This window comes from Eriocheir sinensis, chromosome 41 (assembly GCF_024679095.1).
Source record: "Eriocheir sinensis breed Jianghai 21 chromosome 41, ASM2467909v1, whole genome shotgun sequence".
NCBI lineage: Eukaryota > Metazoa > Arthropoda > Malacostraca > Decapoda > Varunidae > Eriocheir > Eriocheir sinensis.
In genome coordinates, this window is record NC_066549.1 from 5,518,248 (window position 1) to 5,529,419 (window position 11,172).

At 43.3% G+C, this 11,172-nt stretch overlaps 1 protein-coding gene across 2 annotated transcripts in view; it reads left to right on the forward strand.

Annotated features, from left to right (window-relative positions):
* The window catches only part of LOC127009549 (rho GTPase-activating protein 45-like), a 285,593-nt gene that overhangs the window by 83,088 nt on the left and 191,333 nt on the right, over positions 1 to 11,172 (forward strand). The window lies entirely within an intron of this gene.

Consider the following 11,172-nt stretch of genomic DNA (forward strand, 5'->3'; position numbering starts at 1 on the left):
GTACAGGAGGGGGAAGAGGAACCCTGGCTATTCTTTCCTCCTCCTCCTCCTCCTCCTCCTCCTCCTCCGGGCACTCACCCCCTTGGCACTCATGTCTGTCTGCTTTTGACTCCTCTTTGAAGTGTGGGGCATTTCCTGTGTGTGTGTGTGTGTGTGTGTGTGTGTGTGTGTGTGTGTAGACCATGACCCGCTATTTCCTCATCCACTACTACTACTACTACTCCTACTACTACTACTACTACTACTACTTTTTACTAGGTCATCTCGATCGTCTTTTAATTCTTGTTCATGTACTCAGCTTTGCAAACGTTTTACTTATGAACACCTGAACATCGACTAATTTTTGTTTATGTCTTTACAGTTTTCAGTTGCCACACCCACCCAGATATTATAGATCCTCTCACTTTGTCACGATTGGTCGTATTACAAAACATTTCGCCGCCCAAGAACACATATTTGACAAGGCTTTCGTCGGAGTTGTGGGCATTGCCAGGAGTAGTTTTATGACCCTGGTGGTAGTTTGACCCTTCTTCTTTACCGTAAACCTGAAGAAACACTCATTAGAACCCAACTGACCTCTTCTTTGACCTTTAGAAATAGCTGATGTGAGAAGCGAAAGTGTCTTATAATACCCGGTCTATATAACTTTACCAACAAAGTTATTATTGTCGGCATTCTCAGACATTCTCAGCCTCTCACATCAACCATTTTTAAAGGCCGTAAAGGAGATTAATCAGATTCTCAAGAGTGTTTTTTCTCGTTCATTTTTCTTACAACAAAGGAGACAGCTCAAGGGCACACAAAAAAGGAAACAATAATAAAAAAAAGCCCGCTACTTGCTGCTCCTAAAAAAAAAAAAAAAAAAAAATCAAAAGAGGTGGCCAAAAGAGAGGTCAATTTCGGGAGGAGAGGTGTCCTGATACCCTCATGGTGCAAAAGCTTCGTCACACTACCACCAGGGTCATAAAACCATCCATGGACACACCCACAACCTCTACGAAAGCCTTGTCAAATATGAACGCCGAAATGCAAAAGAAGAATGACCCTATATTTCCACATCTCTCGTTCTCTCTCTTCACTCTGCACATCCACATCAGCTCAGCACACCCTCCCCCGCAGTCTGCCCGACACACGACCTCTTGACGGCATAATAACTATTTGCGTCATCCCTCCTCCATGCAAGCAGGCCGCAGTGCGTTGGCGTGGCTCAGGGGACGAGGAGGCACTTGCATTTTGGTGTCCGTTCGCTCTTTGGGGAATGCTGGCTGATGGGGCTGCTCGGTTATCACGAGGGAGGGAGGGAGAGGGAGAGGCGCGGTAGTGTGGGTGTGTGTTAGCAGCGATGCCAGATTGTCGTACACGGAACATCATATTTACCGGTTTCTACCCCCATAACTATTACCAAGGAACATAATCAATTGACCATTTTGACGTTAACTCTATACCAAGCCAGTTACTGCGGCGGAGGAGACAGTTTTGGGGTTGGAAATCAGCAAACATAAAAAATGGAGTACGATAATCTGGCATCGTTGTGTGGGAGTCGTGTGCAGCGTTGCCAGATTATCGTATCCACCATTGTATTTCCCGTTTTTGGACACTTAACTATAGCAAAAAGACACTAATAATTAAACCTTTCAACGGTAACTATAAATAAATGTAGTTATTGGAGTGGAGTAGAGTTTTTGGGTCGGAAACCGGAAAACATGAGAGGCCAAGTACGACAATCTGGTAACGCAGGTCGTGTGTGGGAGGACAGGGATATGGATAGATAACACCTTTGCCCTAATTTGGATGGAGTGTAAGAATTAATAATGACGAATGGTTTATTGATCCGGGAACGTTTTTTTTTAACGTTTTTTTTATATATATTTACGCGGAACTCCTTTTTATAGTGATTCTTATACCACAAAGTTGACATTTTAACGAGTTGACAGTGAGAGAGAGAGAGAGAGAGAGAGAGAGAGAGAGAGAGAGTCTGTCCGTTCAAGACAACCGGTCCAAGAGAATCCATAAAATCACACTAATATTAGATTCAAAAGATTGGACTTGTCATGGATAAGTCTACCCCAAAATTGATAGAAAGCTCTTTTTTTTTCTGTACCTTAAGGCGACTTCTTGATGCTTGCGTGACGTGGTGAAGATGAGGCGTAAGGAGGATTCAGTGGTGAGATTTGCAAGGAGTTACTTAGTGTAGTTGAGGTACTTTAAAAAAAAATATAGAGGGCAAGAGGGAGAGCGATGTACTGGGTCTTTATCTCAACATGACCTCTTGGTGATGGCGTGGCATGACGATGATGATGATGAGGATGAGTAGGCGTAGGACGAGGCAGTGGTGTGCTTTGCGTGGAGTAACTTAGTGTGGATGGTGCACGCGAGGCTAATAGGGAGGATGATAGATCGCGTCTGTCTCTTCTTGGTGTTGGCGTCGCGTGGTGGTGGGAGGGATCGGCCGCGTCGGTGTGAGTTTCGCAAAGAGTTATTTGGTGTAGGATTCTGTAGGTGGTGGACAAATGACCTCTAGGGATTGGGATAATACTGTCTTCTCTATCTCCACGCGACCTCATCTGGGTTCTGAGACGTACAGTAAAAGAAACAAGGAGGAAAAGGTGGAGTCTGTGATGATGCAGTTCCTTGGTGTAGAGACTGTTGAGATACGCGACGGAGGGCGTGAGGGAGGCGAAGAAATGTCAGTGCAGGGTGAGACTAGAGAACCGGTGAAGGTGGAGTCTGACGAACTTACTTGTGGACATAAAAACAGAAGGCGTGAGGAAGCTGAAGTTATGTCAAGTCAGGGTAAGGCTAGAGACGGTGTGTGGCAGCTTGGGTGACAGGGGTTGACAGAACTGGTTGGCACTGACGGTGACGCGGAAGAGTTTGGCTGTTTGCACCGTCAGTAAAGCGTTTGTGCTCTCTGTGTGTCAGGGAAGTGAAGAAGAGTTGTCGCCCGTGTTAGTTAGGTAGTCAGTTGATTAGCTTGGCAGTTTGCACCGTCTTTAAAGTGTTTGTGTTCAGGGGGTGTCAGGAGAGTGAAGAGGAGTTGTTGCCCATGTTCGTTAGGTAGTCACTTGGTTAGCTTGGCAGTTTGCACCGTCTTTAAACTGTTTGTGTTCAGGGGGTGTCAGGGAGTGAAGAAGAGATGTCGTGAATGTTAGTTAGTTGGTTAATTGGACAGTTTGGTCCGTTTGAAAATTGTCTGTGGTCAGGTCGTGTGAGGAGTATGAGAGAAGTGTTGTCCGTGTCATAGTGTGTCATTGTTATAGTTAAGCAGTGTTATAGTTAGTCAATTTATAGTTAGTTTAGTAATATGCATAATCTCTAAACTGTATGTGGTCAGATTGTGTCAGGAGGGTAAGGGAAAGAGAGGTATTGCCCGTGGCCAGTGTGTTTAGTAATATACATAATCTCTAAACTGTATATGGTCAGAATGAGTCAGGAGGGTAAGGGAAAGAGGGGTATTGCCCGTGCCCAGTGTGTTTATAGTTAGTACATTAGTTAGCTTACGGACCACATACAAAGCTCAGCGCCAAATTAAAAGACCCAGGACAAAAATAAACTTAGAAATGCTATTATAGTAACTACAAATTGAATGCATAATAGTTAGGTACATATTCCCAAACATTTCGTGGCTAACACACCCACATTTGACAAGGCTTTCGTAGAGGTTGTGTTAGTGATTCCATAGGCCTTTTTATGAGCCTTATGTTGGGAGAAAGAGGTGGAGGAGGAGAAGGAAATGAAAAGGTAAAATAAATAAAGGAGGAAATGACGGTAACAGAGGAGAATGAGGAGGAGGAGGAGGAAGACGTAAAATTTAAGGGTTATGGAGCAGCAGAAGGAGGAGGTCTGAAAGGAAAAATAGGAAAAGAAAATAAGAGGGTTCTGGATCTTGAGTACGAAAAACACTATTGAGAACTGACTGATATCCTTTGTGGCCCTTGGAAATAAGGTTGATATTATGACACTTTCAGTTTTCACATCATCTATTTCTAAAGGCCAAAGAGGGGGTCAATCTGGTTCTAATGAGTGTTTCTTTAATTTCATCGTACAGAGGAACGTTCAAACTACCACCAGGGTCATAAAACTACTACTGGAAATGCCCACAATCCTATGAAAGTTCTGGTAAATATGTGAACTTGGGCGGCGAGATGTTATATAATCGACCCTAAGTGTTGTCTGAGCCGAAAGCGTCTGAGAAATATATATATACGGGCCTTACAATCACGGTGAAATTCCATGATCAGGTTTTATATTAATGTATACACCCGAATAGTTAAGCTGATATTAGTGATGAGAGAAGGGAGAAAGAGACTAAGGGGAGATAAGCGTGTGATAGAGACAGAAAAAAAGAGAAGAAATAGGAGATAAAGACAGATTGGAGAGTGAGAGAAAAGGAGATGAAAGAGAGGGAGAGGAAAGCGTGATCTTGAAAGAGAAAGTTGGGGATATGAATGTGTGTGTGTGTGTGTGTGTGTGTGAGAGAGAGAGAGAGAGAGAGAGAGAGAGAGAGAGAGAGAGAGAGAGAGAGAGAGAGAGAGAGAGAGAGAGAGAGAGAGAGAGAGAGAGACCGTTCAAGACAAGAGAATCCATAAAATCACACTAATATTAAATGGTTGAGTCAAGATAGAAACGATGAAGATGAAGTCTGACGATCTAACCTGTGGACATAAAAATATATATAGTTGTTATTGAGTCCGTGGTGATTACTGAGTGTGTCGCAAGAGGGCGTTAGGTACACACGTCTTCCTCGTAATCCCGCGTCCTCAGGCCATCACTCACGAGGATAAGATATGGGTAGGGCTCAACATGCTGATACAGTGACCCCATACCGCTGCTGTAAGGTGCTGGGTGAGGCTTGTGGGCAGCCCTGAGAAGCTGGGTAACTCAACACCGATCACAGGATGAAGTTTAATAGCTTGAGATTCATCCTTTTTTGCATGGTGTTGATATTATTAAGTAGACAAGCGGATAGCCTAAGGAAGTGGAATCAATATGAGTGCTATATCTTTTCTGGTTAATTGAATAACTTTACTTGTGGCCGGATGAGGTTTGGCTACAGACTTTTTTTTTATAGTAAGGGAGGCAGCTCAAGGGCAAAACACACACACAAAACAACAACAACAACAACAACAACAACTACAACAAAAAAGAGCCAGCTAGGAGATTAAATTTTATGGCATTTTTTTTTATTATGGTGTTATTGTTTAGTAGAAAAGTTGAGAGCCAATATGAGTACTTTATCCCTTTCCGACAAACTGAATAACTTCCAATGGTCGCTGGATGAAATTTGGCTGTTTTCACATTTTTTAATTTTTTTTATTATGGTGTTGTGGTTTAGTTGACAAGCTGAGAGCCGGTAGGAGTACTTCATCCCTTTCCGACCAACTGGATCACTTGTACTCGTCACTGGACAAAATTTGGGTGTACTTTGAAAAAAAAAAAAGATTTATTTCATTCTAAAATACAAACTTTTGGCTACTCTGTTTTCTTTGTGGGAGCAACAATTGGCGGTCTCTTTTTTTCTACACTTTCTTTTTGTTACCCTTGAGTTGCTCCCTGTACTGTAAAAAAATTAAATAAATAAAAGCCTGATTAAAAGTGGTGTCAGCTAAGCATTAGGCAACATGAGGTTCTCACGGTACGAAGTCTGACCGTGTTTCGAGATTCATGACGTTTTGTGTAAGAATTTTGGAAAGTCAACACGCTCTGAGGTTAGGGGAAAGGCAGTTGTGTTATGTCTCTTTACAAAACTATAAGCTATAAAGAAACAGGGCGACTCTAGGTTGTCACGGTATGAAGTCTGACCGTGTTTCGAGATTCATGGCGTTTTGTGTAAGAATTTTGGAAAGTAAACACGCTCTGAGGTTAGGGGAAAGGCAGTTGTGTTATGTCTCTTTACAAAACTATAAGCTATAAAGAAACAGGGCGACTCTAGGTTGTCACGGTATGAAGTCTGACCGTGTTTCGAGATTCATGGCGTTTTGTGTAAGAATTTTGGAAAGTAAACACGCTCTGAGGTTAGGTCTTTACAAAACTATAAGCTATAAAGAAACAGGGCGACTCTAGGTTGTCACGGTATGAAGTCTGACCGTGTTTCGAGATTCATGGCGTTTTGTGTAAGAATTTTGGAAAGTAAACACGCTCTGAGGTTAGGCAAGGCAGTTGTGTTGTCCCTTTACAAAACTATAAGCTATAAAGCAACAGGGCGACTCTAGGTTGTCACGGTATGATGTTTGACCGTGTTTCGAGAGTCATGGCGTTTTGTGTAAGAATTTTGGAAAGTAAACACGCTCTGAGGTTGGGCAAGGCAGTTGTGTTGTCTCTTTACAAAACTATAAGCTATAAAGAAATAGGGCGGCTCTAGGTTGTCACGGTATGAAGTTTGACCGTGTTTCGAAATTCATGACGTTTTGTGTAAGAATTTTGGAAAGTAAACACGCTGATGTCAGAGGAAGGGCAGCTAATGTGTTTTGTCTCACAAGATTCACGTGTCTCTACAGAGCAGATCAGATCAATTGTGGTCCCGAGATAAGCCTTTGCAACGGCACCCGGTTTTCTGTTCATTCAATGTCAATGTTCTCGTGCTTCAACTCTATTTTTCTTCTTCAGTTTTTACTTGACATCTTTTTGTTTCACTGATTTTCCACTTGTGTTTTAGTCTTCTGAACTCTTTGTCTTTCCTTCCAGAGTTTTTTCAATTAACTTTTCCTCTCTTCTATTTTCTCACTTTCTTTGCTGTTATTTTTGAACAGTATTATGTCAGCTAGGTATTTATGGATGATCTTATAAACTTTCAAAAGAAGAAGCCTCAGTATACGCGCAGAACAACGAAGTCAACCACAAAGTCTTTCGTCACTTTCCGAAAAGCAACATACACTGGCCTTTTGATGAATTTTGACTGTTAGAATCTCTACAGTGTTGTGCAGTTTAGGACGAGGTTGTAATGTTTAAGAGTGAATGCCTCAGTAAATGCAGAATAAAGAATCCCTTCACTACGCTTCATATAATTTCCAAGAAGCTACTTAGGAAACACAGACACCCTAGCGAGCATATACCACCTTGCCTTGAATCAGTCAGGTGTGAACGGAAACGTGGGTGGCTGTGAGGATCGGACTCAGGTAGAAATGCACTAAACGGGTCACCGCAAAGATATTGAGCATAATTTATCGCTAACGTAACACACGGCTTGCAATGAGGACAGATAACGTAAGCCAGGGATTAGTAGTACAGAAGGGAAGATTTTGACCTGTTTAAAAGTGTGTGTGTGTGTGTGTGTGGGGGGGGGGGGTGCGGAAAGTAGTGACGGAGGACGACTAGATCTTACTACTACTACTACTACTACTACTACTACTACTACTACTACTACTACTACTACTACTACTACTACTACTACTACTACTACTACTACTACTACCTCCTCTTTTTGTTCTTTTTCTTGTTTTTGGTGCATTTCTTCTTCTTGTTCTTCTTGTTGTTCTTTTACATAATAAGCAGAAAATAACAAGTCTATAGATCTACGAGTCCTTCGTCGCCCCTTCGTCAGTAGGAGAGAGAGAGAGAGAGAGAGAGAGGGTTGCTACTCTCTCTCTCTCTCTCTCTCTCTCTCTCTCTCTCATTCTCTTTAGTCGTTGGCACTTTCGTTAAGTAGCCAACCACTTCTTTACAGCACCCATCATCTCTCTCTCTCTCTCTCTCTCTCTCTCTCTCTCTCTCTCTCTCTCTCTCTCTCTGCTAAACACACATTCACTCAAGGTCACACACACACACACACACACACACACACACACACACACACATTCACACAGAGGGAAGGGTCGATATGTAGGTAGGTAGGTGGATAGGGGTGTATGAGGGAGTGGGTAGGAGGATGGATAGATGGGGTGTAGGTAGGAGTGCAGGGAGGGATGGGGGTGTAGGTGGGATGTTGAGGGGGTGTAAGGGGGTGAGGGGGTAGGGGGGTCGTCGTCGGGGTGTTTACAGAGGCCCGATAAATATACTCTGGGGCGCGGCTTCAGCACCTGCACGTGAAACTTTCCTCTCATTAATTTTCAGTTCAATTTGGGTGGAACCGGGTTGGCGGGGTCTGCTGACGGTGGTGGTGAGGAAGGAGGAGAAGGAGGAGGAGAAGGAGACGAAGAAAAGAAAGAGAGAGGAGGAGGACTTATGGTTGTAGCTGAGGAGGAAGAGGAGGAGGAAGTGGAAAGGTGGAAGGAGGAGGAGGAGGAGGAGACAAAGAAAAGAAAGAAGAGGAGGAGGAGAAGGTATAGTTGTGGCTGAAGAGGAAGAGGAGGAGGAAGTGGAAAAGTGAAAGGTGGAAGGAGGAGGAGAAGGACTCGAGAAAAAGAAATGAGAGGAGGGCGAGAAGGTATAGTTGTGGCTGAGGAGGAGGAGGAGGAAGTGGAAAGGTGGAAGGAGGAGGAGGAGGAGGAGGAAGAAGTAAAAAAAGAAAGAGGAGAAGAAAGCAGTCAGAGGCAATGAAGAAAACGAAAAAAAGGAAGAAGAGGAGGAGGAGAAAGAGGAAGAGGAAGTTGAAAAGCATAAAGAAGGAGGAAGAGGAGAAAGAGGAGCTTATTGCATAGGAGGAGAAAGAGGCGGAAGAAGAGGAGAAGGAAATGAAAATGTAGAAGAAATAAAGGAGAAAATGACAGCAACAGAGGAGAATCAGGAAGAGGAAGACGTAGATAAATTTAAAGGAGAAGAAGGAGAAGATCTGAAAGGAAAAGTAGGAAAACCAAGAGAAGAAAAAAAAAGGAAAAGAAAAAAAAGAATGCATGGAAAGAGGAGGAGATGGCATAGAGAGGAGAAGCATGAAGAGGAAGAAGTGGAGGAGGAGGAGGAGGAGGAGGTGAGAGGGGAGAAGGAAGGAGGAGGTGGGGGAGGCTTGATGGCACGGGGAGAATCATTAACTTGGGTGAAGAGGTTACGGGAGGAAGAGGGGAGATAAATGGTGGGGAGTATGACATTGAAGGATTACAGAGGACTAAAGAGGAAAAAGAGGAAGAGGAGGAAGAGGAGGAGGAGGACTGAGAGACGTGGGAGGTAAGCGGAAGTAGTAGTAGTAGTAGTAGGAGGAGGAGGAGGAGGAGGTTAAGTTTGAGAAATGGGATAGGAGGTAGAGGAGGAGGAAGAGAAGTAGGATCAGATGTAGATGTTGAGGATTAATGTGGATTGGGGAAGGTGAAGGAAGAGGAAGGTGAAGGAAGAGGAAGAGGAGGTGGAAGAGGAAGAAGAAGAGGAGGAGAAAGAGAAGTAGGATCAGAAGTAGATGTTGTGGATTAATGTGAATTCTGGAAGGTGATATCTCTCTCTCTCTCTCTCTCTTTATTACTTCATAACTCTTTTTTTCTTTCTTTGTGGATATTTTTTCTTTTTCTTTCTCTCTTTCTTTCTCTCTTCATTACTTCATTACTCTTCTTTTTCTTTCTTTGTGGGGTAAGATAAAGAAAAGAAGAAGAGAAGGAGAGAAGGAAAGAAGAGCAGACGTCACTAGAAAATGGAGTGTAAGTGTATTGAAGCCAGAAAGAGAGGAGAGAGAGAGAGAGAGAGAGAGAGAGAGGAGGAGAGAGAGAGAGAGGAGAAGAAGGGAGAGTGAGTGATGTTCTGGATAAGGAGGTGGAGGAGAGGTGCTCAGGCTAAATAAACGCGGGAATGACAAATAGACATGGATAAAAAAAGAGAAGCAAAGCGAAAGGAGGAGAAAGCGAGACGGAGATAAATCGAGTTAAAGAGAAGCGAAGAAAGGAAAGAAAGGAAGGAAGGAAGGGGAAGAGGATAGGCTAAGTGAGGTGAAGGTGAGGATGCAGAGAATTAAAAAAACAAACAAATAAACAGTGGAAGGAAGAAATGAAGAAAGGGAAGGAAGAAACGGCAGTGGGGAAGGTTAAAGAAAGAAGGGAAATAGGAAGAGAAGAAAACGAGGTAGGGGAGAAAGTGAGAAGGGAGAGGTTGATAAAAAAAGGGAAATAAGAAGCGAAGGAAAAGATTAAAAAAAAGAAAAGGGGAAAGAGGAAGTAAGCAAAATGAGGGGAGCGAGAAGGAAAGGTGGATAAGAGAAAAGAAAAAAAAGGTGCAAAAAGAAGATCAAGAGGAAATAGAAAACAGGAAAAAATTACATTGGTGAGGAAAATGAGGAAGAGGAAGCAGGGAACGAATGGAAGAAGAAAAGAAAGGGAATTGAATAGAAAGATACTGAAAGGGGAGAGGAGACAGGAGGGAAGGAAGGGAAGGAAGCAAAGAAGGAAAAAAATAAAGGGGAACGAAAAGACATCTATAGTGAGGAGAAAATGAGCGGAAAAGCTTGAACAGAAAGACGGGATATTCAAGGCAAGACACTATTTTTTGTTTTACATCAGAGGACACGGCTTAAGGGCAATAAAAAGAGTACCCCCCCAAAAAAAGCCCGCTACTCGCCGCTCCTATAAAAGAGAGGTCAATTTCAGGTGGAGAGGTGTCTTGATTGTTTTCCTCACCTGGGGCCGCGTGTTCTGTCTTGTCACGATCCATCTCTGGCGTACCGGAAACAATATACCTCTCGTCAGCCATATACCTAGCCAAGACTTTTTATTATACTCTTTGTCCATCAGCAGAATGTGACTATTAGACGGGTTTAATGGGTAACTCTTGTTTTTTTCTAGGTTATGAGGTCATTGTTTATTTAGTTTTATTTATCAATCTTAATTACTAAACATACTCCCGCGAGAGGTTGAGGATGAGAGATGAGCTAGGGAAAAGGAATAGAAGGGAAGGGGAGGAAAGGGAGAATGAGGGGCAGTTTGAGAAGGGGAGGGAGGGAAAGTAGGGGAGGGGAGAAAAGGGAGAATAAGGGTAGTATGAGAAGGGAAGGGGAGGAAATGAGTGAAATCAGATTGAGGTAAGGACGGAGGGGAGAGAGATTTGGATTGAGGGGAGGAATGAAGCTTCGTATAAGGAGCGGGGAGGAAAGGGGAGGAATTTGAGCAAGATAAGGTGTAAGGAGGTGTGAGGGGATGAGGGGAGGAATGAGGGGAGGTATAGTGAGGGGAAAGGGAGGGAAAGGGGACATGTTGAAGGTAGGAAAAAGGTGTAGGGTGAGGGAAGGCACAAGATTAAGAGTGAGAGGTAAGGGAGAAAATGAGGTTATGGGGCGTGAGGGTATGAGGATGAGGGATAAGGGTATGTATGAGGGTTGGCATAGTG